Below are 26,465 nucleotides of genomic sequence, written 5' to 3' on the forward strand. Positions count from 1 at the left end.
AATTATTAAAAAGAATACTTCAGCCTCTGAGCTCTGGCATTAGCTATGACTTTCTTCATGGTTTGTTCTGTTGTTTCTCCTAAGTGATAATTGATTTATTGGAAAATAAATCTCAGTCTTGAGTTAAGCTTCAAGCAGTAACATTATAAAAACAATATGGATAAAAGAAAGCCAGACTCCAGAACTTTTTCTAGCAGGCCCTCATTGACTCTACCTTCTCATTTTGTTGCTTTCTTATTTGCACCATTAAAAATGTTTACACAAACATGAAGTTTTCCTTCAAGCATGGGAAGTGTTTTTTTTTTTAAAGTATTACACAATTATTTCTAAGTTATACACTCATCGAATTAACAAGTACTGATTTAAGAGCCTAAGTTTTCAAAACATACTATATCTTACCGATAAGCCTAAACTAATTAATAAGCTGAACTGTTCACTTTTAGCCAGCTACATAAATGGTATATACTGAAGCCAAGGCCTATTGAATCTCTTGTAATTATACGGCAAAACCTCCACAAATATACTGAACAACTAACACCTGAATTAGATATTGAAAATTTTGTTAATTTTAATCACACATTTTCTGTCTAGGACAATATTGGAACTGGTGGAAGTTGGTAACACAGTGCATTTATTACACATCAGGGAAATGTTAAAAGTAAAAATGCATACTTTTAGAATAAAAATATTTGTGGGAAAGAATATCCTGGAAAGAAAGATTTCAAGTAAATTTCAAACAGGGTGTCAATGACTATTTGGAATGTTGTACTATATCTAGGAAAACCTAATGAGTTTGGTTTTTTTGAGGAAAATCAAAGGTTTCTATATGCTTATTTTGATGTATGGTTAATTTACAAGCACTGGATTAAGATTTTGTACAATTTTTGTTGTTTTTTCCCCCCATGCACGTGCTCAAAATGTATTAGTAAGACAGATAGCATTGTTCTTTGGAGGCCACTGTGGTCCATCAGGTAAATAATTCATATTTTGTGCTATATAAATACATAATTGTGTTTTCTGCAATGAATGACAAAGGATTCAAGTTTTCTCTCCTTTTATTAGCTTTACATAAGCATTAGGGACATCACTCCAGAGACAAAGGGGAGGGAACACAAAGCCTGCTTTTAGATAAATGATGTACATTTTAACCTCTGTCTCTTTCTATATTTATTACAGACAAAACCCAACAACAGAAGAGAATATTTTCAAGGCTGTGAAGCGTAGCACTTACTTAAAAGCTAGAAAATGCCAGAATTAAGATTGCACTATGGGTTTTATATACATGTGCTTTCTCCCTTACCCATAGGACTCATGCCTCAACCCGTTCCTCAAATCCTTCTGTGAATACAGGAATATTAATCCTCTCATCATCCTGGCTACTTAAAGTCATTGCTGTGATATCCATGGGCTTCAGAAATATGAATTAATTCATTCCCACACTATCTTCATGGAAGAAGGTTATTTCCCAATGTCACAGTTGAAGATTTGCTGCATAAAATAAGCAAGGACCAAGTTTTCACTAATTTGGGTTGAATGATTAGAGGCCCCGAGGTCTTTCCCCCCCCCCCCCCTTTTTTTTTTTTTTTTTTTTTCCCCCAGCAGAGTACTTAGCACTATATAATATCCAGTATGGTCAAGAACAGCTCCCATCATCTCTCAATGCAGCTGTGAAGGATTAGCAAATTAGACCGTTGAGCACCAATTTAGAATCCCAGAAAACAATCCAATGTTTCTCTTAACTACTTGGCTCTCGGTTTCCTTTTGGTCAGATTATCCTCTTTCCCTTCCTTGCTCTCAAACCCATTTTATCAGGCCAAAGATCCTTAGTCACATGTACAACAAGCACATAATTTATCAAAATTCACAATCAGATCCTATACTGAAACACAGGGATTCTAGGCTGCTCAGAGAAAGAACTGGTTTTTTAACTTGGTTAGAGACAATATCTTTTCCCTTGGCAACAATGGATTTTTTTCTAGTTGGAACCTTCTGCAGAAATATTGAACCTGAGTCAGACCTTAAGCATGGAAAATTTCAGCACCCAGGGCTGTGCCTGCCTGCAATATTACTTACCCTTTGACCTGTGGGCTTAGCTAATAGCTAATACCTGGGCCTTTTCTGGGCTGTTTCTCAGAGAAAAAAATTGAAGTTATTAGTCAGGTATTCTTTAAGTTTCATTCTGTTTATCTGCGTATAAAAGAATTTTTTTTCTGAACACTGCTGTGGAGGGAGGAGGGAGTGGAGAAGAAAGCTCAGCCTCCTTTTTTAATCTGTGTGTTTGGTAAGTGGTTCTTCCTCCCACAGTCTTCAAGCTTGTCTTTCCAGTAAACTCTGCCTCGGAGATCTTTCTGTTTTCATTGTCAGTGCAGGACTACTGACCTTCCTTCCTTTCTGTGTGTCTCCAACACCACCATGGCTGCTGTCAGTCACACTCTTAGACTCTAAGCAACTACCCATTCCTGGTTGTAAAGTAAACTTCATTATATCAAATGATGACATAGGGACTTGTGGGTACTGGACTGTAGCTTGAGTCAAAAAAAAGGACTCATCTTGCCTGACGTTAGAAGGCTACACCTGAGTTAGTAAACATAGGATCCCTTTGCAATTTACAGAGCGAAACGGGTGTTTCTGGAAGGCAATTAATTGGTTTTGTTGTATATATTTACTTTAGGATGAAATGAAGCACTTCATAAAAATATTTGTTTTTCCCTATTAGCTATAAAGATAATTTAAATAATCAGATCAGAGTTGGTCAGTTGAATATATTTGGTCAGATGAATGTCACATATCATACTAAGAAACAAAATCTTACTCTGGATATGTCCTGGTGGAGTGGACTACAGCTCAATTCCTTCCCTTTTCCTATCTGTTAAGATAAAAAATGGGGGTTTTCCTCTGAATCTGGAGCTCTGCTCAAACCTGTATCTGAGCATGTGCGCGCCTTGACCAATGGGCAAGTTTATATTGTGATCTGCACCTGAAAGGAAGCCAAATCCCCAAAGACAACCCCTTAGCTTTGTTATGCAAACTACTGCTTTGGCTGGTGGCTTCCTGTTGTTTCCAGTTATTATGAAATGAAAAGCATCCCACTTCTCATTAATTAACATGAATTAAAGGGTCCTATCTTTTCTATGTGCTTTATCAAGGTCTGTGATTGACAACAGTAATTATTATCTTCTACCATAAGAAAGAGTTTTTAATTTGAGGTCTAGGGTTGCCGTGTGAGTTGTTTTGTGTTTGTTTTTTAAACAGTTCAACATTCTTCAAAAGAAAAAAAAATCCAGCATGAGTGCAATATTATCTCATAGCACTGGCATCGTTCAAGCAAGAGTCCTTATGGTTTTAAATGGAAAACATCTGCAAACAAGGTATGCCTCACAAATGGGTCTTGGCTTTGAAAGTTATCTTCCCTCTTGGTCTGGGTAAGGGCAAAATTTCTTGTTTTGCACAACTTTGGCTAGGTTGTTGGGCTGGCAATACATACTTCAGGTTTTTTATCTATTATGCTTGTCAGATGGAGTTGCACTCTCACTGGTGGACTGACACCTGGAGAAAGGTCAGAATATTTTTAATTTTTGTATGCTTCTGGTGGAAGGTTAGTGTATAGTAGCTCTGCATGGATCTATGAAAACTGGAAGGAAACAATTCTTTCAGATGGTTGAAGACATATTTTCATGCAGATGAGTGCAAAGTTTTTCTTCTTTTGCTTGTCTTCTGGGTTTTTATTAATGGGATTACAGAAGGTGTATTGGCTAAAGGTCATTCCTCTTTCTGCCACTCTCCTTTTCAGATGCAGAACATATTTATTTCACTTTCAGGACTGAGATCTTCTGAGTGAACCTGAGAGTCAGTGACCAGGAAAAGGGTAGCACACAAGGGAGCTGCAAAATTGGAGTTGTAGGATTAGCAAAGCAACAACTGACATTAACAGTGAGTCAATGAGCTGTATGCGAATTCAGATAAAATCTAACTGTTGATAAAAGAACTAAGCGAGATATTTGGAAACCCAATTTGAGATTTAGCCAGATGTCATATCAACCACTACACCTTTGCAAGAGATCTGATTCCAATTTCTAGATGTCTATCTATCACTCCTGCTCTGGCTAACTATGCAGGAGTTTATTGTGGCTTTGCTTGTATATCTGTTATCCTTCAAGCAAAAGAAAAGAAATTTGGTTCTTGTGCTGGTTCTAAGAAGAGGAAAAAATCCTTCAGCAGCAGAAGTCTGTGGCAGCTTCATTCACCTCCTCACTGGCAGAGCATGGGAAGCTGCAAAGTCCTTGACTTATTATAAACACTGCTTAGCAACAACTAAAACATCAGTGTGTTATCACATTATTCTTATGCTAAATCCAAAACACAGCACTATACCAGCTTCTAGGAAGAAAATTAACTCTATCCCAGCTGACACCAGGACATATCTTTATCTCCACCCACTGCTCTCCTTTCGCATTTTGACTTCAGTAGTCAGATTAAACATTTACTTTCTGTTCAATTTGCACTTTCCCTTTCATTTCAAAAGAGAAAACTCATTCCTCTGAATAACATTTCCTCATTTTTCGAGTAAGTTTATACTGCAATCTTCAAATGAAAGTGAATATTATCTATAGGAATCTTACATGTCCGTCGAGAACAAACATTTAACTGTAAGTTGAAGTAATGACAATAATTACACAGTATCCTTTACGGAGTAACTCAGGTATGCTTAGCAGAAATTCACAACTTGTAAATGTCAACGATGTCATGAGGAGATTGTATCACAAAGACATTAATTCTTTCTGATTCGATGGATGAAAAATTTAAGTGACCTGCAGTAGTCATTCAAAGTGGCCTTTTTGTGATGGGACAGTCTCATTTTCTGTGAATGCAGATATTTAGGAATTGTTCTAGGTTGAACATTTGAATTATTTGTCAAATAAAATTGAATACAATGATGGCTCAATAACCCCTTTAACATGCTTGCCACATCTCTTCCTAGTTCTGAAGGCCTAAAACTAAAAATCACAAGGATACAAATATATTTAATTAGTTATTTTTCATTACAGTTATTAAGAAAAACCTACCAACAACTCAACATTAATTTAAAAATAATCATTTTTCTCACACATCAAGGTTTATGGACAAAGCCTATTGCTAGATCTAACAAAGTAAGTAAGGATATTTATACTGTACTCATTGTTCTGAACACAAAACTGAACCAGCTGAAAGGAATTAAGGCCATCTGCAAAACCAAAAACTTCTTTTGAATTGTCTTGTGTATAATAACATTAAATGATGAACTGATTAAATTTCTGGGCCTACTCCACTATTAAAAAACTACCAAGAGTTAGTTCAAAGACAAAATCAGTTTATAATAATGCAAGGAGTCCAGTACAGAAATATTATTTTTGGTTCTATGGATCTTCTGCTAATAGGTATGGAGAAAAAGGAATCAAAATCATCTCAGATGTGCACAAGAAAAGGACAAAGAAAAATAGATAAAAACCTGATAAAATCAAATAAAATTCTGATTGGATATTAGGAAAAAAAATAATCTTGACTGTAATCAAAGACTGGAACAAGGGTCCGGAGAGGTAATGGAGTGCAACCCTCCATCCTTGGAGATAGACAGGATTTGGCAAGGTCCTGAGCTACTACCACCATAGTTACCTCTGCTTTGAGCAGGCGGCTCAACCAGAAAACTCCTGATGTCCCTTCTAACCTGAATTATTCTATCATACTATGATTTTAGGTGAAACATCCTCCTTATTACGGAAACTGTCCATATGCATGCACAGGAGGAAACAACATCATACTTGGAAAAGATCGGTGAGAAGCTTCTGGTTTGAAATGACAGCATGAGGCTGTGATGATGAAAATGTTTCGTTCTAGAGGATCCCATTTATGGTAATGGGACTTGTGCTTTTTTCTTAGGAGTGACTTCTGTTCATTTCCAAGACTCTCAAGCTATATCTGTGGAGACATACCTAAGTGACAAATAGTTTCCTAGGAAGAAGACTGAACAAGAATATACTGGAAGAAAGAACAGAGCACAATTCTTCTTCATCCATCACCAGCTTCTGACCCAGTGACCATGGTCACTAGATGTAGTTCTCTGCTATGTTGGGGATACACAAAAGATGACCCCACGCGTAAATTTACCCTGTCACTTTTGGATTAGATACTTTTCATATTCCTTCCCCTAATTCTTAGGAGATTTCTTCCAGAATCTCCTTCTTGAGGCTAAAAATTGTTTAATATTCAACCAAATGGGACTTATTCAAAAATTGTCCTTTAAAATACACCCTTTCCTTCTGGAGTTTGTTTTTTGCTATTGTTAGTCTGGTATTTTGTCAGTCAGTCCATTCTCCCAGTTATCACGATCTGGCTTCTTGATATCCTGCAAGAAGATGTGTCCGCCCCTCTATTCTGTAGCTTTGTCAGTTTCTCAGCATGCTCACGTTCCTCGTGGGACTGATGCAGGAAGTACTTGGCAAAGTTTTTCAGAGCCACATCATCTCGGTCAAAATAGTAGAACATGAGGTACACGTAGAACATGAGGTACAAGTAGGAGGCGTAGAGCTCCAGGTTGATCTGGCAATTGATGGTGGCTTCACAGTCCTGGTGGTAGTTCTGGCGAAGAATACTTATGGCTCCACTAAACCAGCCACTTTTCTCCAATATGAATGGGATGTCTGTTTGCCTGATCATCCTAGCAGCCTTTCTGTTCACTTGTTTGGCCTGAACACTCCTCTTCAGCCAGTTGCAATGCAGTATCCCTTGTGGTGCTTGCAAAGACCTTGTATAATGGCCCTGATATTTACCCAGATCTACTGGAATATTTTATCTGCCATGCCTTTTTGCAGGCGCAGCACATTGTAGTCATGCTGTAACTGGCAAAGTCCCTGGTCCTTCTCTTCTTTTGTACGTCAAACTGATTTTGTAGCAGGAATCCTTGGATTTAGTCCCTTGTTTTTTTTCTACTGCAGAATGTCATTCAAATTGTAGTCTAAGTCCTCAAGGTCATCCATTACTTCGTCTGTGTTTGTCTTGATCTTCTTTGCTATTGATAATGCCTCTCAGATTTGCTTCAGTGACAAATTTCATTAGCATAGTCCTACTTTTTGTGCCAATGTTCATTAATGAAAATACTTATTAAGTCGCAAGACCGTTCCTCCACCGGTACTGTTTGTTCAGTAACCCCCTCTTTGCAACACCATTATTGCAAAACCTTCTTTACTTATTTTTGTGGTTTTTTTTATTCCCTCCATCCACGCTCATTAGGAATTTTTCATGCAGCATTTATCAAAGATTTTGCTGCAGCATAGGTAAGTTCAGGATATTGTACATCTTTTGTCCCCCAGATCAGTTAGTTCCTTTATCAAAGATATACATTATGAAATTACAGCATGCTAAACCTAAAAAATGTAACAGGAATGGATATGTACCACAGAAAGTGGAATAATGTAAGTACAACACAAATGCCTTTTTTGTAATACTGAATTACTGTGTTGTGTGCTCTTTTAAAATAGTTTGGTTTGGTGCCCAGTGTTATTTTCACTAGCTTGTTACACCTCCAACAAAAGTAGAATTCTTTATTTTTGCACTTAAGGGAAAACTAACCTGATTTCACTGAGCACAGCTGTCAGAACACTCAGACAGCAGGGGAAGTACTTCTCACTACCAATAAGCTCTGAGAAGTATTTTAAAGCAAAGTTTTAATTACATTTGTCATTTCTGAGTCTCCAGTCCAAAAGTGTTAAAGTAGAATTTTAAGCAAAGAAATTATTTTTGGTGTTGCAGCATGAACCCAATGCAGTTATCATGCTGAGATTTTTATCTTTTCAGAAAAGTAAGTGGGAGAAAATTTAGGTCTAAAAAGCATACTATGTGTAAGTAAATGAACTAGGAATATGCTGATATTGAAAGTTACCTTATTAGCTAGAAGTCTAAATTAACTTTATATTTTATCAGAGAAAAACACAGAGATGTTATTTTTGTTAAGTTGAAACATTTGGTCTATAAATTACAATTAGGTTAGTAAGCTACCTGAAAATCAAATTGTAGTAATAAAAGCACAGTGCTAAGTGTACAGTTATACTCAGTGTAAATGAACATTTTGTTCATGCAAGCATTGGATGCCCTGTGTTAAACAAGACTGAGCTAGGAAGTGTGTGGAGAATACAAACATGTCCCCCAGTGTGCTGTGCTGGACCAGTGACTGTCTGTAATAATTTTTAAGTAACTGGCCCTACCTAATTTGTTGGTGAGGTGGGTTGGTCCCATAGCTGTTGTGGAAATGGGAGGTGGTACCAGATGAGGCAGTTCAATGAGAAGAGAGATAATGCCAGTGATATTCGCAACAAAGGAGCACATTGTCAGACTCTGGAAAAAAGGCTCATTTGGGTGGATAAAGGGCACCCAGGTGATGATGAAGGTAGGCCTGAAAGCAGGACTGTCTGAAAGCAAGTAATCCTGCTTGTCCTAAAAAACTGTAAAGTACAAAGCATGATGGATGGGAGGGCACACCAAAACAATAAACCAGTAAGGGAGCTGAAAATTATAAATGTTCCAGTAATGAGATGATGATGTTGTTGGAGGTGATTTGAAGGGGCATAATATGTGTGTTTAATTTCCAAACCATCTTGAGCACTGTAACTGTTCAGTGTGTGCATTTCAGCAGAGGGCTGGGCTTCCTTCCATATAGAACTTGAAGATGACATGCATAGTGTCCTAGAGATGGTCCCATGGTTGGTGCAGGAGGAAGGAATGACTTTGTCTTCATCACATTGTAGGCACCGGGCATAAGCTCTGATTCACCTACTTTGTCATAGAAAGTTTGTATTGATTCTGCTTCTCTGGCCACTCTTGCCGCAAATCAACAGCAGTTGCTGTTTAGAGAAGGGCTGAGCTCCTTCTTTTGCTTTCAAATATGTTTTGGAGTTTCTCTGCGCTGGACAAAATTTTCTTTTTTCTTTTTCCTTTCCAAATTGTGAGGTTGCTGAGCTGAATAAAATGAATGAGTTTTGCTGTTAAAAATTTTGGGTAACTTATATTTTTTTTGCAAGTGCACAGTTTTAATCACATAAATAATTCACAACTCTCGGCCCAGAGAGGGTCTTAAAACCTGTGGGGTTTTAAGCCTTCTTTATACACCATTTTAAGCCTACCCAGTAGGGGAGTCTGTCTGTTCTCAACTGCCACTGCAAGTCAGTGCGTCTGATCAGCATGATACTATTGTAAAGACTGTGCGTACAATCCTTGGATGTGTGATAGCTCTGGAATGAGAAGTCTGGCACACAGCAGGAAAGAGCAAATTCCCTTTGCTGGTGTGATACTGTGATGGTCGGACTGTAGTCAGAAATTTACAATCATAGGAAAGCCCTGCAATGACAAAAGAAACTTGTAAATATCTACCTGGCTTCACTGGGTCCTATTGCAATCAGTTACTCCACATATTGAATGGAAGGTAGTGTAAAAGCAGCTTCTACATACCCAAAATATCTGTCAGCCTGGTCTCCCCTGCCTTAAGATACTCTCCATATGTAACCTTAAAGACATTGAACTGAAACCTCTTCTTTTTGAGGTTTATAAAATCCTGATCCAGTCCCCTGTTTGGTTCTGCAAAATCCTGATTTAACAGCTGTTAACAGCTGTTGACAGCCAAGCATGTCAGCATTTGGTGTGGTAAAAGTGCTAAATAAAGTGAAGGTTTGAAAGCAAAAAAAGGATTTCTCAATAACGTCATGGATCTGGTGGTAGAATATAAAGAGGTAAATGTAGTGGGGAATGTAGAGATTGACACTAGAACTCGTCACTCATAGAAGTACTGAGCTTTGAAAATATTTTTCTTTTTTTATTTTTTAAATTTTTATTGTAATGGTCCAGATGTTATGAGTAGGCTTCTGTCAGGTTCCAGATATGAAGCTATAAGGACCAGAGCTATACTGGTATATGTCCAGACACATACTCACTATTATGGAAACCCAAAAAATCTAATTCTGGCACCTCTGTCTTTAATACATGTACCACACGTGATACATAAGATTGGAGTATGTATACATAGCACTGGAGGCCTGCTGAGATTTCCTTTTTTCCTCTCTTCACTTAATCTTCCCTTAAGCATCCCCCAGCCTGCTATGTGCAATATCGTCCTCCTACATTATCTGTTACTAGCAGCTTTTTGCTAGGTTGTGAAGCTGATACTTCAATGTGCATGTTCCTTGTACAAACTCAGAGAAGTGATAAATGCAGTCTCCAAGGATGCAAGTCTAGTGGAAAAGGAATGAAGAGAGCTGGCAGTTCTCTGAGAAAATTATATTGCAACAATGCAAACTATCCCAACAGAGAGTAAGGACGAGAAGCGTAGTAAGTGGCCAAGTTGGTTAACTCATGAGCTGACTTCAAATGCAGCAAAGAATAGTGTGAATTTTCAGTGACAAAATTGCAAAGGTCAAAGCACAGGCTGTGAAGCAACTTGCAAGAGAAATTAAAAGTAAGAAATATCATTCTATGCATGTGGTAGGAAGGGAGAGAATTTTTTATCTGCTTCTCAGCTGAGTGAAAACCATCAGCAAATGATGCGAAGAACAGCTTAATGTTCAGTGTTTGGGGCTTGTGGTAGTCTTCACTAAAAATGCCAACAGTAAGAGATAGTGAGCAAAAACAACAGTGAAAAAGCATGGATTTCTGACTTAGAATAGGGAAAAAGTAGATTAAAGTATGTTCTTAAATTGATGTTTTAAGCCAGTTTGGCATTATGAATTTAATCCTCAAGTATTTGAAAAAAAACATTTTATGTGTCCTGAGGACCATTAGTGTTTATATTTCAGAATTTTGTAGAAGATGAGTGTGATGATAGAAGAAATGTGGAAAATAGTGAAACTGTGCCACTCCTCCTAAAGTGGCTAAGAATGGAATTATGGACCAGATAACTTAAATTCAATCCTCAGGGGAAAAAAAAAAAAGTCAAACAAAAAACCAAAAAAACAAACGGCATATAATATGATTATTTCTAAGTATCTGGAAGATAACAAGGACATGAGCAGCAGATAACAGAGATTTGTCAAGGACAACTTGTGTCAAACCTATCTACTTTGCTTCTGCAAATAAAGTAACAGACACTGTAAGTAGAGTAAGAGCAGTAAATGCCACATAACCTGATTTTAAGGCTTTAGAACTGATTTCCTCCAGGAGAAAATGTACCTTGATAGATCTAGTCCACTTAAGCAGTTTCAGTAGAGTATCATTATAACTTGGAGAATGCGAACGCAGAAACAACAAATCTTTGGTGGCTTGGAACCAGCAGAAGTAAACAGACATAACAGGATGAATAAAGTATTACTGCAGAAATATGTTGCACCTGAAATTTAGCATATCATTTTAATAACAACTTAATGAAAGAACTGTTTGTAAAAAACTGTGAGAGAACCTTGGGCTTCTCAGTGGGTAGATTTTTAAAGACAAGGTTACCAGAAACAGGTAATCAGCATTTTCATGTCCCTAAAGTTTTTTCTCAAGGTGAATATCTAAAAATAGAGACACCAAAAATCACTAGTCATATCCAATTTGATCATTATTAATTTTTAAACCTACATAAAACTTTACTAAGGTTAATAGAAGCTATTTCTGAACGAGAAAATTTTTTTAATTGAATAACAAAAGGTATCTGAGAGAAAAAGGTATCTGAGAGATCTGTACTGTGTTGGTACATCAATTCAGAAGAGATAGGCAAGGAAGGAGAGGTGGTGGGGTAGCTCTATATGTTAGGGAGTGTTTTAATCGTAGAGCTCAATGATGGCAATGATAAGGTCAAGTGCTTATGGGTAAAGACTGGGGGAAGGCTAATAAAGCAGATATCCTGGTGGGAGTCTGTTATAGACCACCGAACCAAGATGAAGAAACAGATGAAGCATTCTACAAGTGGCTGGCTGAAGCCTCACGATCGCTAGCCCTTGTTCCCATGGGAGACTTCAACTTACCAGATATCGGCTGGAAATACAACACAGCAGAGAGGAAACATCTCGGAGGTTCGTGGAGTGTGTGGAAGATAACTTCCTGATGCAGCTGGTAAGAATGCCAACCAGGGCAGTGTCCTGCTGGACCTGCTGTTTATGAACAGAGAAGGCCGGGTGGGTGATGTGGTGGTCGGAGGCTGTCTTGGGCTCAGCGACTATGAAATGGTAGAGTTTTCAATTCTTGGAGAAGTCAGGAAAGGGGTCAGCAAGACCGCTACCCTGGACTTTAGAAAGGCAGACTTTGGGCTGTTTAGGAGTCTGGCTGACAGAGTCCCTTGGGAGGCAGTCCTGAAGGGCAAAGGAGTCCGGGAAGGCTAGACATTTTTCAAGAAGGAAGTCTTAAAGGTGCAGCAGCAGGCTGAAGGGGCAGGCAGCTCAGGAAGACTACAAGGATATTGTTAAGTTATGCAAGGAGAAAATGAGAAAGGCGAAGGGCCAGCTAGAATTTAAACTGGCCACTGCAGTTAAAGATAACAAAAACTGTTTTTACAAATACATCAGCAACAAAAGGAGGGCCAAGGAGAACATCCACCCTTTATTGGATGCAAAGGGAAACATCGCCACAAAGGATGCGGAGAAGGCTGAGGTACTCAATGCCTTCTTTGCCTCAGTATTCAATAGTCAGACTAGTTATCCTCAGGGTATTCAGCCCCCTGAGCTGGCAGACGCAGATGGGAAGCAGAATAAAGCCCCAATAATCCAAGAAGTAACAGTTAGCGACCTGCTACTCCACCTAGACACCCACAAGTCTATGGGGCCAGATAGGATCGACCCGAGGATACTGAGGGAGCTGGCGGAGGAGCTCACCAAGACGCTTTCCAACATTCACCAGCAGTGCTGGCAAACTAGGGAGGGGCCAGCTGACTGGAAGCTAGCTAATGTGGCACCCATCTACAAGAAGGGTCGGAAGGAGGATCCAGGGAACTACAGGCCTGTCAGCCTGACCTCGGTGCCAGGGAAGGTCATGGAGCAGATCATCTTGAGTGCTATCACGCCGCACGTGCAGGACAATCAGGGGATCAGGCTCAGCCAGCATGAGTTCATGAAGGGCAGGTCCTGCTTGACCAACCTGATCTCCATCTATGATAAGGTGACCTGCTTGGTGGATGAGGGAAAGGCTGTGGATGTTGTCCACCTGGACTTTAGTAAGGCCTTTGACACTGTCTCCCACAGCATTCTCCTGGAGAAATTGACTGCTCATGGCTTGGGTAAGTGCACTCTGCGCTGGGTTAAAAACTGGCGGAATGGCCAAGCCCAGAGAGTGGTGGTGAATGGAGTCAAATCCAGTTGGTGGCTAGTCACGAGTGGTGTTCCCCACGGCTCAGTATTGGGGCCAGTTCTGTTCAATATCTTTATCGATGATCTTGATGAGGGGATTGAGTAGACTCTCAGTAAGTTTGCAGATGACAGCAGCAAGCTGGGCAGGAGTATTGATCTGCCTGAATGTAGGAAGGCCCTACAGAGGGACCTGGACAGGCTTGATCGATGGGCCGAGGCCAACTGTATGAAGTTCAACAAGGTAAGTGTCGGGTCCTGCACTTGGGTCACAACAACCCCATGCAACGCTACAGGCTTGGGGAAGAGTGGCTGGAGAGCTGCCTGGCAGAAAAGGGCTGGCGGGTGCTGGTTGACAGCTGGCTGAACATGAGCCAGCAGTGTGCTCAGGTGGCCACGAGGGCCAATGGCATCCTGGCTTGTATCAGGAACAGTGTGGCCAGCAGGACCAGGGAGGTGATAGTGCCCCTGTACTTGGCACTGGTGAGGCCTCACCTCGAGTACTGTGCTCTGTTTTGGGGCCCCTCACTACAAACAACTGGGGTTGTTTAGTCTGGAGAAGAGGAGGCTGAGGGGAGACCTTATCACTCTCTACAACTACCTGAGAGGAGTTTGTGGTGAGGTGGGGGTCTCTTCTCCCAAGGAACAGGTGATAGGATGAGAAGAAATGGGCTCAAGTTGTGCCAGGGGAGATTTAGATTAGATATTAGGAAAAATTTCTTCACGGAGAGAGTGGTTAGGCATTGGAACAGACTGCCCAGGGAAGTGATGTCATCACAGTCCCTGGAAATATTCAGAAAACATGTGGATGTGGTGCTTAGGGACATGGTTTATAGGTGGACCTGGCAGTTAGGTTAACGGTTGGATCTGATGATCTCAGTGGTCTTTTCCAACCTTAATGTTCCTATGATTCTACAATTCTATATGAATCAGAACTTTTTAAAGATCCTTATCCTTCTAGAATTAGCAGTTTTGACATGTGAATCTAAACTCAGAACCTACATTTGTCATTGACTAAAGTGGCAATGGAAACAGTTGGAAGTTGCAACCCACCCTATAAGTTCACTAATAGGTCGTCTGTAAATACTGGCTCCCATGGATCCCATTCTTCTGGAAGCTGCAGTACAGTTTCCCATATGGCAGATTTTGAAGCTCTCTCTTGAAATGTTTAGGAAGGTCTAACTTCTTTACCCAATCCAATCTTTCTACCTTTTTTTTTTTTTTAATGAAAAAAGGCTTATGGCTTACAGGGTTGTATTTTGCACCATTGATCCCTGGTCTCTTATCCACTGAGAAATCTCAAGCCGATTGATACCTTAACTTCTACCACAGCTTGAACTAATAGTAAAAGTATCAATGGCACAGAGTATCCTACAAAAATTCCTCTCTAAATGTTTTTAGTAAAGTTCAATCATGATTTTGGGGGAAAAATGTTTCTAATTAGTATTTTAATAAATATTCTGGATCCATGGTTCTTAGTAGAGATAATGCAGGAAATTAGGAAAGTATCTTAATAGAGATAATGCAGAAAACTATAAAGGGAAGTAAAAGTACTGAGCTTCAATATACAGTTTCAGGAGGAGGATGAGGAGGAGGTGAAGGAGGGGAGAATCCGCACTGGAGCAGAGGAAAACTGTGAGGAGGCTGGAGCAGCAGAGAAACAGCAATGTACTGACTGTAAGCCCCCATTCTCCATCCCCTTTGCACCGCTTGGAGGGGTAGAGGGGTCTGGAGTGAAGGAGTTAAGTTGAGCCTGGGAAAGGAGATGTTTTAATATTTGTCATTTTGATTCTTTTAACCCAAAATTAATTTCCCCCAAGTTAAGTCTGTTTTTCCCATGACAATAAGCAATCTCCTTGTCTTTATCTCAACCCGCAATGTTTCTGAGTCCTGTTTTTCCTGTTTTCTCTCCCCTTTCCCACTGAGGTGGGGCGTAAACAAATGACTGGGTGGGAGTTTTGCTGTTAGCTGGGGCCAACCCGCTGCAATCTGCAAGGTCATGAGGAAGTATAACAGCAGCTTAGAAAAGCCAGCAACAAATATCCAAACCTGTGCTGAGCAGGAAGGCCAGGACACTCAGCCCTTACATCAGTCTTGGATTCATATTACCAAAAGCTGAAAACAGCAGTCTCTAGGGAGAACATGAATAACTAAGGAAGAGTGGTGCTGCTGATGAATTAACCTCTGTTACTTCACCTCTGTTCAAGAGGAATGTATTACTGACAGGTGCCCTAGAACTGTACTCATATGTATCATTGCATTGGGTATGCTTATGTATCACATCAGATTAAGCACCAGTGTTTTTTGTTAGCATTTCAGAAAAACTGGGCTGTTAAGAGTTTTTTGCTGCTTTTAAGGAAATCTCCTAGTGTTATTCACTTCCTTCCTATTAAATGCTTGAAACAGCCATATGGCACTGTTCTCTGGAGCAGTGGTAAGCTGATAAAGCAGAAGGCAGTTAATATGACTGACCTGTGTTTCCTTGTTTCACTTCATTTTTTTCTGACTCCTTTTTCCCTATTGGAAGGTTGAGGAACATCGTCATGATGATGGACACATATTTGGAGAAAATTTCCTGGAATACAGAGAGTGGTAGAAAACATTTCTTCTACCTGGACACAGGAAAAGATATGAGGGTATGGACTCTCTGAACCAGACCTTGTGCCTCCACAGCAGACATTTCTGCACTTCCATGCCAGGTGGAAGGTCAGCAGATCTGGAAAATAGATTCTTCTAAAACTATAATTTTTTCTCAAATGCAATAGAGACAAAACAGAATTCACTAAGTTTCTACTTCCCTGTCATTTTTCTAAAGAATTTGCATGGTCTCCTTAGAAAAAGAAGTTGTTACTTTCTCAGAATGACAAGCCACTCTCTCTGTAACCTCTGTTTGCTTCTTTTCTTATATATTATTTTTAAGGAAGAGTAATATCTGCATGCCACATGGCCCAACCATTGCTTCCCCCAAGAGTATGAATGATGAACTTATGTTGTGTGTTGCTCTTCAGAAAGTGGTCAGACACTACCGCTTTCTCTGAATGATACTATGGATAAAAGCATTTTCCTGAAGTGTACCTCGAAGCTTTGGAAGAAAGTGTTCTGAGTAGTGTTGTGCCAGTGATCCAGCACCATGGGAGAGAAACAACAGTTACAGCTTTTCCGTGGCCAGAGGTAGAGCTGAAAGACTCTGTGTTAGCCCCTGTGATATGGATGGCTGCTTACTCAGCCCAAAGTGCAGAGCAGGGTTGGACTCAGAGAATGGCATGTATCAGACCAATGTCAACATCTACATCTGAGCTCGTTGGTTTGGATATCTTTATAGTAAACACAGAGAAACAGAGAAGCCTAGGACAAGATTAATCTCACCTGAAACATACCTATCCCCAAAAATCATGTAAAGTGCCTATATCTCCCCCTTGATTATAAAGCTAAAATGTAAATGCAATAATATACTTTTCTAAATTTTAATGTGACAATCTCAGCTGTGGACATCGTTAGCTGAAATGAAAGTATGTACACTTTCCCTCATTTAGGCTCTTCTCCCTATTTTCTTACAGTGATTAGGACCACCAGAATTGCTGTGGTGCCACATTTTAAGAACTGATTCTACTTTCTGGCAGTTCAGTAATATGGTCTAGCAGTCTATGCCATGTGTAGGCGATGAGGCCCGCATCTTTTGAATCTAGTGCCTTATCTGCAAGCTTACTTCTTCCCATCACATAAACAAGCATTGCAAACTATTATATTTCTAAAAAAAAAAAAAAAAATCTTACCTGTTTCCTAAACTGCCTGTTCAATTGTAGATGTTAAAGTCCTGTGTGATTTGATTCTTTCTATGAAATTATTCTCTTTTAAGAATTTAAAAAAAAAAAAAACAAAAAAACCCCACAAACCAAAAATGAACAAAAACCTCCAAGAGGTAATCTACAGCTCAGAGTGAAAAATTAAAAAATAACTACATGGCTAGCTGCTTCAGTGGAGGAATAACTCTGCTGGAAATTTTTTTTACTAGAGGAACACTCCCTTTTATTTCAGAGAACATACTGGGAAATGACAAATAAGCCCATCATGGCTAAAGGTAGAAGCTTCCTTAAATGTCCATTGGCAGTACTCTTTTCCAAGCTCTTCATGCAAACTCCTAAAAACCTTCATGATATGGGTAATTAGAAGATTTCCAGGTGCCGGAACTATCTACATTTCTTGCTACCTGTAGCCAGCATAAAACTATTAGGTGAACAAACATATCTTTCCCATCTGCAGAGCGCATCATTCCGAAAGTGGCTGAGGCTTTCCACAGCTATGGCTGGATAATTATTTTGAAAAATGCCCAGACATTATACCAGCACAACAAACATCCTTCAGGTTCTTTCCAGTGCTCAGGCACAAAAAGAACTATGGGTTGGAAAAGCGTTCTGGTAGACGACATCTAAGTAAATATGTCGATAATATATCCTGCTTTTCTTTATATTGTTACTTACAGGAAAGCCATAACAAGACCTACATGACTTTCTGTAGTTTAAAATTTCTGTTAAAGCATGTTATTAAGGGTATTGTCCAAATGCCTCTTAAACACTGACAGGCTTGGATCTAGGAACCCTGTTCCAGTGTTCGAGCACCCTGTCAGTGAAGAAATGCTTCCTAATGTTCAGTCTAAACCTCCACTGGCCAGCTTTGAACCATTCCCATGCGTCCTATCACTGGATACCAGGGAGAAGAGGTCAGCACCTCCCTCTCCACTTCCCCTCCTCAGGAAGATGTACAGAGCAATGAGGTCACCCATCAGCCTCCTTTTCTCGAAACTAGACAAGACCAAAGTCCTTAGCCGTTCCTCATAGGACATTTCTTCCAGTCCTTTTACCAGTTTTGTTGCCCTCCTCTGGACACATTCAAGGACCTGAACATCCTTCTTAAATTGTGGGGCCCAGAACTGCACACAGTATTCAAGGTGAGGCCACACCAACGCTGAATACAGTGGCATAATCACCTCTTTTGACCTGGTGATTATACTGTGTTTGATGCACCCCAGGATGTGGTTTGCCCTCTTGGCTGCCAGGGCACGCTGCTGACTCATACTGAGCCTGCTGTCAACCAGCACCCCCAGATCCCTTTCTGCAGGGCTGCTCTCCAGCCACTCTTCTCCCAATTTATACTTGTGCCTGGCATTACTCCATCCTAGGTGCAGAATCCATCTTTTTGACTTGTTAAATTTCATCCCATTAATTCTGTCTTGTTGAACCTCATGGGGTTTGCATGGGCCCTCTCCTCAAGCCTGTCAAGGTCCCTCTGGATGGCACCCCTTTCCTCAAGTGAAGCAACTGCACCACTTGATCCCACTGTCTATGTTACTGATAAAGATATTAAACAGTACTGGTCCCGGTACAGACCCCTGAGGAACACCACTTGTCACCAATCTCCATTTGGATATTGAGCCATTGACTGTAACTCTTTGGACGTGGCCATCCAGCCAATTCCTTATCAATCAAATGGGGCAGGGTACCAGTAGATGTCCTCTCTTGGAGATCTTTGATTTTGATTGATGTAAAAACAGATGGGATTTGCATGCAAGAAGCTTATCAGAGGCACTGAAGCTACATCCTCATGAGAGTTTGCAATTCAGTGTGTCCTGTCAGGTAAAACATAAATAAACCCATGTGATAAACACCACACTAAAGTCTGCTTCTCTCAAGAATTATCTACAATAGGTGCCACTGGAGAGACTGAAGCAAATTCACCTCCAGATTAGCCATTAGTCTTTTAATTCATGTTCCCATTTTGGAAGTGAGAGAACGTGGTGCCTAAATCAGACAGAGTTTTGGCTTTCAAAATCAGGTGTCTCACTTCCTATACTGTATTTATTTGTGGAGGGACACATGCTTATGCTGTTCATTCCTTCAGCATCCTGTTCCTTTCTTCCTTCACTGCAGTCTAGCAAGACATCTTCAGAGCACATCTACACGATTAGGTGAAACAGTGCTTGAATATCCTGTTTCAGGGTCTGTAGGTTAATATCTTGAATCTGAGCTCTAGGAAGCTCGTTTGATATAAACTGATAGAAGTTTTTAGGTACCTTTGTAAGTCCTGCTATTAACCATGGCATAGGTGTCATCTTTATGGCCATTTTGAGAACATCAGAGGTGCCTAAATGGTAAACTTAGGTGATTACATCTCTGAGGTGACATCTTTGAGGACGTGAAATGAAATGAAATTAAATGCTTGGTTTGCTTCTGTCTTCTGTGGAGACTTTGCAATTCATGGGCAACATCTATAAACTAACTGCCTTTCCCCATTTAAAATGGGATATTTTTATATTTTACATTTTATATTTTATATTTATAACTGCCTCTCTCCATTTAAATATGTGATACTCATATTGAATTTGTCAGACAATATATACTTAACAGGTAATTAATCTTTGCACTGCTTAAGAATTTTCAACTGTAGGAACATCCTGAGCCACTGGATCCACTCTGATGCTTTCATGCAGTTGTGTCATGTAGCAATAAATGTATCAAGCTCCATCTCAAAACAAGATTTTTTTTTTGGCTCTCAGCACTGCAATTGGGACATACCTCCTAAATCTTTCTCTATTAATGAGACATTTTCTTCTAATTTCTACCGGAAATTAAGTCAAAGACAGTTTTGTGCTTAAGTTCCATTAAAAGAGTCCTTTAGACTACATACATTTCCTCTTTTCCTGAGGTTGCTCATTATTCTCCATCTCTTCAGTCCCCATCTCCAAGTGTATTTATGGGTCTCGGGGTGCCTCTATGTTTTCATTTTGCCAATTTTTACAAGTCCATTCTCTTGCTCTTTGCTCACAAGATGGGCTCTGTGTTCCCTATAGTATTCTATCAGCACCTGGTCCAATCTGAATCCAGCATTTGGAACATGGGACATCAGGATTGTAAACAATACTCCAGAAGAGGTTTCTTTAGTGTCTGTCACAGTGCAATTAATAGTTGTAAATCACCACTGGACATACCTTCATTACTCAGTATCTCCCAAGATTTTGTTGATGTTTTTCATGGTCTCATCGTCCTGACAGTTCTTTATGATCTTGTGATTTACTGAAAATCAGAAATCTCTTCTCCCTCTCTGCCTATCCTTGTTACTATTGAAGAAGTCTCTTCTTGACAAAAGCTCAAGGCACTGGTTCACATCCTTCCCAGGTGGGCACAGTATTTTGGACCCTTTCATTTTCTTGCAAAGGAGTTTGGCAGTTCAATGAGAAGCACTGCCAGAAACTCACTAAGCTTCTTCATGTTCAAATCTACACTGCCCTTATATAGAGTTAACTCCTGGTTCTCAAATCTGCTGCAGGGGTTTGGGACCTAAAAGTTAGCTTGTCATGGAGAATTAAAACAAAGTCAATATCCTCTCAGAAGGTGTCTAGAAAAGCTTCATTGTGAAATGTGCCTATTGCCTTATCTCAGTCATTTAACAAGCTATTAGTAGTTTAGTCTAGCAGAGGAAACAACTTAACTGAACTGCTTAAATAACATTAGCAGTTACACTCCAAAGAGGTCAAGTTCAGGAGAAGATTGAATATGCCTCCTTAAGAATCATTCAGTGCTGGAAGGCAGGAAAAAGGAGGAGAGAGTTTAAGCAGTAACAAACCCCTGAACAGATCTTAAGTAATAATGGAAGTACAAAATCTAGTATGCTTCCTACAGTTTCTCTTACAAAATCTGATTGCAGACGTGGGTTGGGAAAAAAGCACAAAGACCTTGACTATGTAGGTTAATAAACATCTCCAACTTGTCTCCTGACAAGAAAAAGGAGAGAAATATCTGATGGATTTCATCTTGGGATCAATAACAGATTAAATATATATTTTTTATTCCTTTTTGACCTATAACTCTAACAAGCCTTTGGAACCTTCTTGACCATTTTTCGTGCTGTAAATGAATGTTTTATTCATTCATTTTTTTGAATAAAAGTTTTTTGATTGTCTGATTTCCCTGCAGCCTGGATTGAGTGACAGGTACTCTCTGAATGGGAATCCTAAAATCAGGCTATTGGAACCTTCTTAAATTGCTCACTAACTCAAGACAATTTTCCTAGAAAGGTGAAGGTAACAAGAAACACACTGCTGCACAGACTAGTTTAGGAGTTGATAATGCTGAAGTCACTCAGCATATGTGCTTTCCAGGGCCACTACTACCTAAAAAAGTTTCTTGGCATGAGCTGTGACAGTGGGAGCAATGCCAGAGTCCTGAGGATTAGGGAAGTGTTTTGCATAGGTTTGTACTCAGCACTCTGTCTCTCTGTAACGGTGTCACTTAGTCCTCAGGGACCTGCTAGATCTTTAGCTCGGGGTGGAAGCTCACACTATGAACCAGAGGTAACTCCTGCTTCTGATGATCTACTAAAGTTAATTTTGCAGCTGGCAGTGAAGTGCTGAGTTAGGTCCCAGTTCAGTCTGTCTCACCTTTCCATGCTCAGATTTGTGTTAGTGACAAGAAGCTTTGTTCAGGAAGGAAATTAAAAGAAACTGTAGATTGAAGTGATCCTTAATTATTGAGAGAGGTTTTATTCTCCCCTGATTTCACATGAACTCATATTCTACCCATCTGTGCAATGCAATCTTTTGTCTTCTAGCCAGTGTTGCTGAAGAGTAGATAAGTGTTTTGGATTACTGCCTTAAAATATGCCAGTCAGCTGAAGCCAATCTAGTTCTCTTGTACTTACCTATAACACGTACAAGTCATTTTTGTCTCCTGGACACGTGTGACACTTTTAAACTGTTTGCACATTGTGAAATACACTTATTTATGCTAACCTGGTGATTTTAGTAGTTTACATAATTTAAAAATTTAAGTCTTTGACAATGTATTTTTCTTTGGCATCAGACAAATGATAGAAAATTAAGATGGAGAAGAGCTGAAATTCATCTGGGCTTCGGACATCTTTGTTGGTCCATGCAAAAGGCTTTGTGGTCTTTTCTGTCACTAAAATTTAAATTGAAAAATGTTATGTTTACTAATGATGTAACATGTCCTAGTAGCTTGAAACTTGGATAAAAGTCTATTGTATTAGATCTGGATAAAAACATGTTGTAATTTACTCATTGCCTATACACTCTTTGAACTTGCATAGGGTCATTGAGATCAGAATCTGGGTAACCGTGCATTAAAGAAATACCAGGGTTTGTAATTCCCAGATTATTTTTCTTTCATAAGTTTGACCAGAAGGAGCATTAGTTTATCTGATCAGCTACTGAATACTTCCATGCTTGCTTTACATTCCAAAGCTTCCTAAAGTACTAAAACTTCACGTAGCTAAATCCTGTTTTCAGTTCAACATGAAGGGACCAAATGGTCCCTTTGTTCCAACAATTAATCATTTGTTTGAATTATTGAACAGTCTGACGGTTAAAAAGTTTGTCCATTGGCTATTTTCATTTTTGAAGTTTCACTTCCTGATCATTGGTTTTGTCTTGATTTCTTCTGCTAAATTAAAGACTTGCTTAGTATCCAGCATTTTCTTCTAATGAAGATAGTTCTGTACTGTAACAAGCACTCAGATAAACTGAAATCAGATTGAAATCATCAGTGCTCTCAGGGTAAGAGCTCAGGAATCACTCATGGCCATTTCCTGTGATATCTCCTGTTGTTTTATATTTTTTCCGGAAGTCAAATGTAAGAACAGTATGCAGTATTCTCCTATCAGTTTCATTATTTTCATATCCATAGGTAAATTAATCTCTAAGATATTATGTCTTACTTCCTTGCTTACAAATTCAGAAAACACAGTAACATTTTCTTATCCATAAAGTGCCTTCTAGGATATGAAGGACTACCTCCTAACATACTAAAATATTTTCCAGAGTAATGGTTTTCAAGCTGTGATACTACCTTCTTAAGGTATGGCCTTTCTATACCTACAGCAATAACTGTGGCTGTTTTAAAGACGCTGTTTGAATTAGCCTAGCTCAACATATCTGACTGTCTTTTCTTTGTAATTAATTATATTTTCAGAGGTCTTTTTGCCATCCATAAATTTTATCAACAGTTATTTGAGATTCACTTCTGCATATTGATAGAATGTTTTAATAATCCCCTAATTCTGATCCTTGCAAAATCTTTGTAGATACATGATCTGTAGATGGCAATCTCCCTGTTTTTGAGAACTGTCAGTCTGCTATTGATGCTTTTAATTTGTGTTACATTTATATTGCTAATGTGACATACTTAATCCTAAAATAATAATTGTAAAAAATCAAACCGTTATAAAGCTCTGAGAATGTTGTATGTACATAGTTATCACTATCAAATAACCAGCAATAGCATCAAGGAATTAATTTCTTTAGCTGTCATGTTGAAACAATGCTCTGCATGTAATGGTCTATGGACACAGAATATAATTGTTCAGACATAGTTCTTCCTTCTCTGAACACAAAACGTTATAGCTTCAACCAGTGTGGGTAACAGTGCATCTGCACACACAGAACACAATTCTTCTTTCATTGCCATATACACAAAGCTGGTACATAATTTTTCTTCTGCCCTGATAACTAAATAAACCTCTGGTATATTTTGAATACATACTGTCTGACCTTGAAACTCTCTACCTAAATAAAGAGGACTTCTATAGGAAGTATAATTAATCAATTGGAGCACAGTGCAGCCATTCTAGTTTTTTAAGACCAGTTTTGACATTGAGTTAATACATTGTGCTAGGAGAATCACATCTCTGGTCAAGAGTGAAACAGCTATTATTACGTCTACCTATCTTTCTAATATATAATGATGAAGAGTCATTCAACATTGGAAAGTAGCTTGGGAGCCTCAGAAGAAAAACACAAAATGGAAGTGCAAAATATTATCTAAGACGAACTCCTGCAAGGAATGGCATCCATCACCAGCTTCTGACCTAGAGCCTAAAACTTACCCATTGAAGCATATTAATTGTAGAGTGCATATTTAAAAATGAGGCTTACCACATATACCTACAAAAACCCTGAAAGGGATCTATGTACAGAAGTCTGGCTCTTTAGAGAGATGAGAAATTGAATATGTCATACTCAGTAGGTGTTAATTGTATTGCTTATGGAGATAAGAGAAACCTTTTAGATGCTGTGCTGATGAGAGTAGCATAAAAATAAAGTAGCTAAATTGATATCCATTTCTTATTATAGCTTTATTTTTTGAGTTTGTTGAAATTCTTCTTTCAAAATGTTTTGCAAGGTTAAGAGACAATATTCTTATAGACAAGTTCAAATACGAAGAGTACTGCTCTAAAATTTCTTGTGGTTTTTTGGGGTTTTGGGTTTTTTTTGGCCTTTTCCTCTCTAGAGTGTGTTCATGATTTTTGGGAAAACAGCTGTAGTTTGGACAGATCTTGTGTTCAACATGAAAAAAGCATTTTGATATCATATTCAAAATCTGTCAATTTTCTTTTATCTGAATAAAAAAGAATTGAAAAATATATGAATTGAATTGCAAAGCAAAATGTAAAGCTCTTTTTGCTGTATTAATCAGATATTTCTTACCCCAAATATTTTTGATATTGAAGAAAACCCAGGCAGTTATTGATATTGATAAGACAGACCTGCCAAACCTTCATTCTAACTGACAGTTACTAAACACAAATGTAATGTGCTAAAAAACGGGAAGTTAAAAAGTACAAAGGGATCTGGATAGATTTAAGAAGATTGGAAGGAACAAGAGAAATAAGGTTGATAGCAGTGAGTGAAAAAGTTTAAAATTTCTGATTAACACCCACCAAAGAAGATAAGACTTCCTGTAGAGTTATATTCATACAAACAATTAATTAATTTTGTCATCTGCTGAATTTTTATGAACGAAAAATGCAAGCATTATACCCTTGATTCAGCTCTTGTGTAGCAATGTCATTCAGCCCCTTAGTTATGTCAGTACTTAAGTAGATTTGCTGAACTGGAGCCTGTTTGTTCTGACCCTATGATCTCCTGGATTTTCAGTGAAGTTAAGAAAAATACAGTAGTGATGCTGTACAGAGTGGGATCTAAGTGAGGTGAATTTTTCAGGGAGAGATACTATCTTTTGCTACACCAGCTGAAAATATCAATGGTACAGTTTGTAACAGCAAATGGCCCACACTGTTTAGACCAACAGATTTTTTGAGATTTGTTGCTCATTTTCCAGTCACTCCTTTATCTGATTTTTATCAACATTTGTTTTTGTGAAACATGTCTAGCAAATTTCTGTGATGAGTGACCCTTACCACACTCAAGTGAGCATTCAAGGGCTTTCTAAATGATTGGTAACACTATCCACGGTGGTCCATGAGATCTTTCTGTGAAGCAAGAACTTGAATGTATTTTATATGAAACAATCATGGAATAAAATTTAAAAATGGCCTGTCAAGCATGAAATAGATTTTAAGATGCCTGCAGCTTTTTGCCTTGTCTACTAACCATGCTTGTCAAGCATACCACCAAGTTTTGGGACTTTTTGTGGGAGGGGTGTCGTGAATGGGCAATTTAGACCGCTTAAAGAATCACTGTCAAAGGTACCAGTAAAAGTGGTTTTATTGAAATATGATGCTGTAAAAGCATAACTTAACAAAGTTCAATGGCAAGGTTCACTCTATTACATACTGCACAAAGGATATAACAATGATTCAAAACTACCAAGACAGAATCAAAGGTACCAAGACAAAAAACGAAGATTACCAATACAAAATCTTAGTCCACTATAATGCAAAGTTATGCATGATATTGGTCACTTACTAAAGATCCGCAGTTGGCAAAAGTTGCAAAAAGGCTCCTCCTGCCTCAAGGAGCAACTTTGAGAGGTGGCCCAGCTCAAGGGGAGATCACTGCCATACAGCCAGCTGCTTAGCAAGGAGAAGGCTCACTTTGGCTGTCATATTTATAGAATGAAGTGATTGGCTTGTAGTCAAATTACATGTGATGGAAAAGGTATGAATGAGATTCCTTGTACCCACAACTTTGTTCTTTGATAAATGGATCTTGGAAAAGTCACCTGCTATTCATGTGTTAATCACATGATCGTTGTTCCAAGCTCATATGCATCAATGCTTGCTGTGTCACTCTGTTCCTTTGTGGGTTTTCACAGAACAGATTGGACCTAGTGAAGTTCTTGGCCCAGTTATGGCTTAGGCCTTCACTGCCTTTGAAGCCTGTATCAAACTACTGCTAGTTTGGTTAAGGAGTGAAGTGCATCCATCACAAGTGGGTATTTATTT

This window comes from Platalea leucorodia (assembly GCF_965183815.1).
Source record: "Platalea leucorodia genome assembly, chromosome: 2".
NCBI lineage: Eukaryota > Metazoa > Chordata > Aves > Pelecaniformes > Threskiornithidae > Platalea > Platalea leucorodia.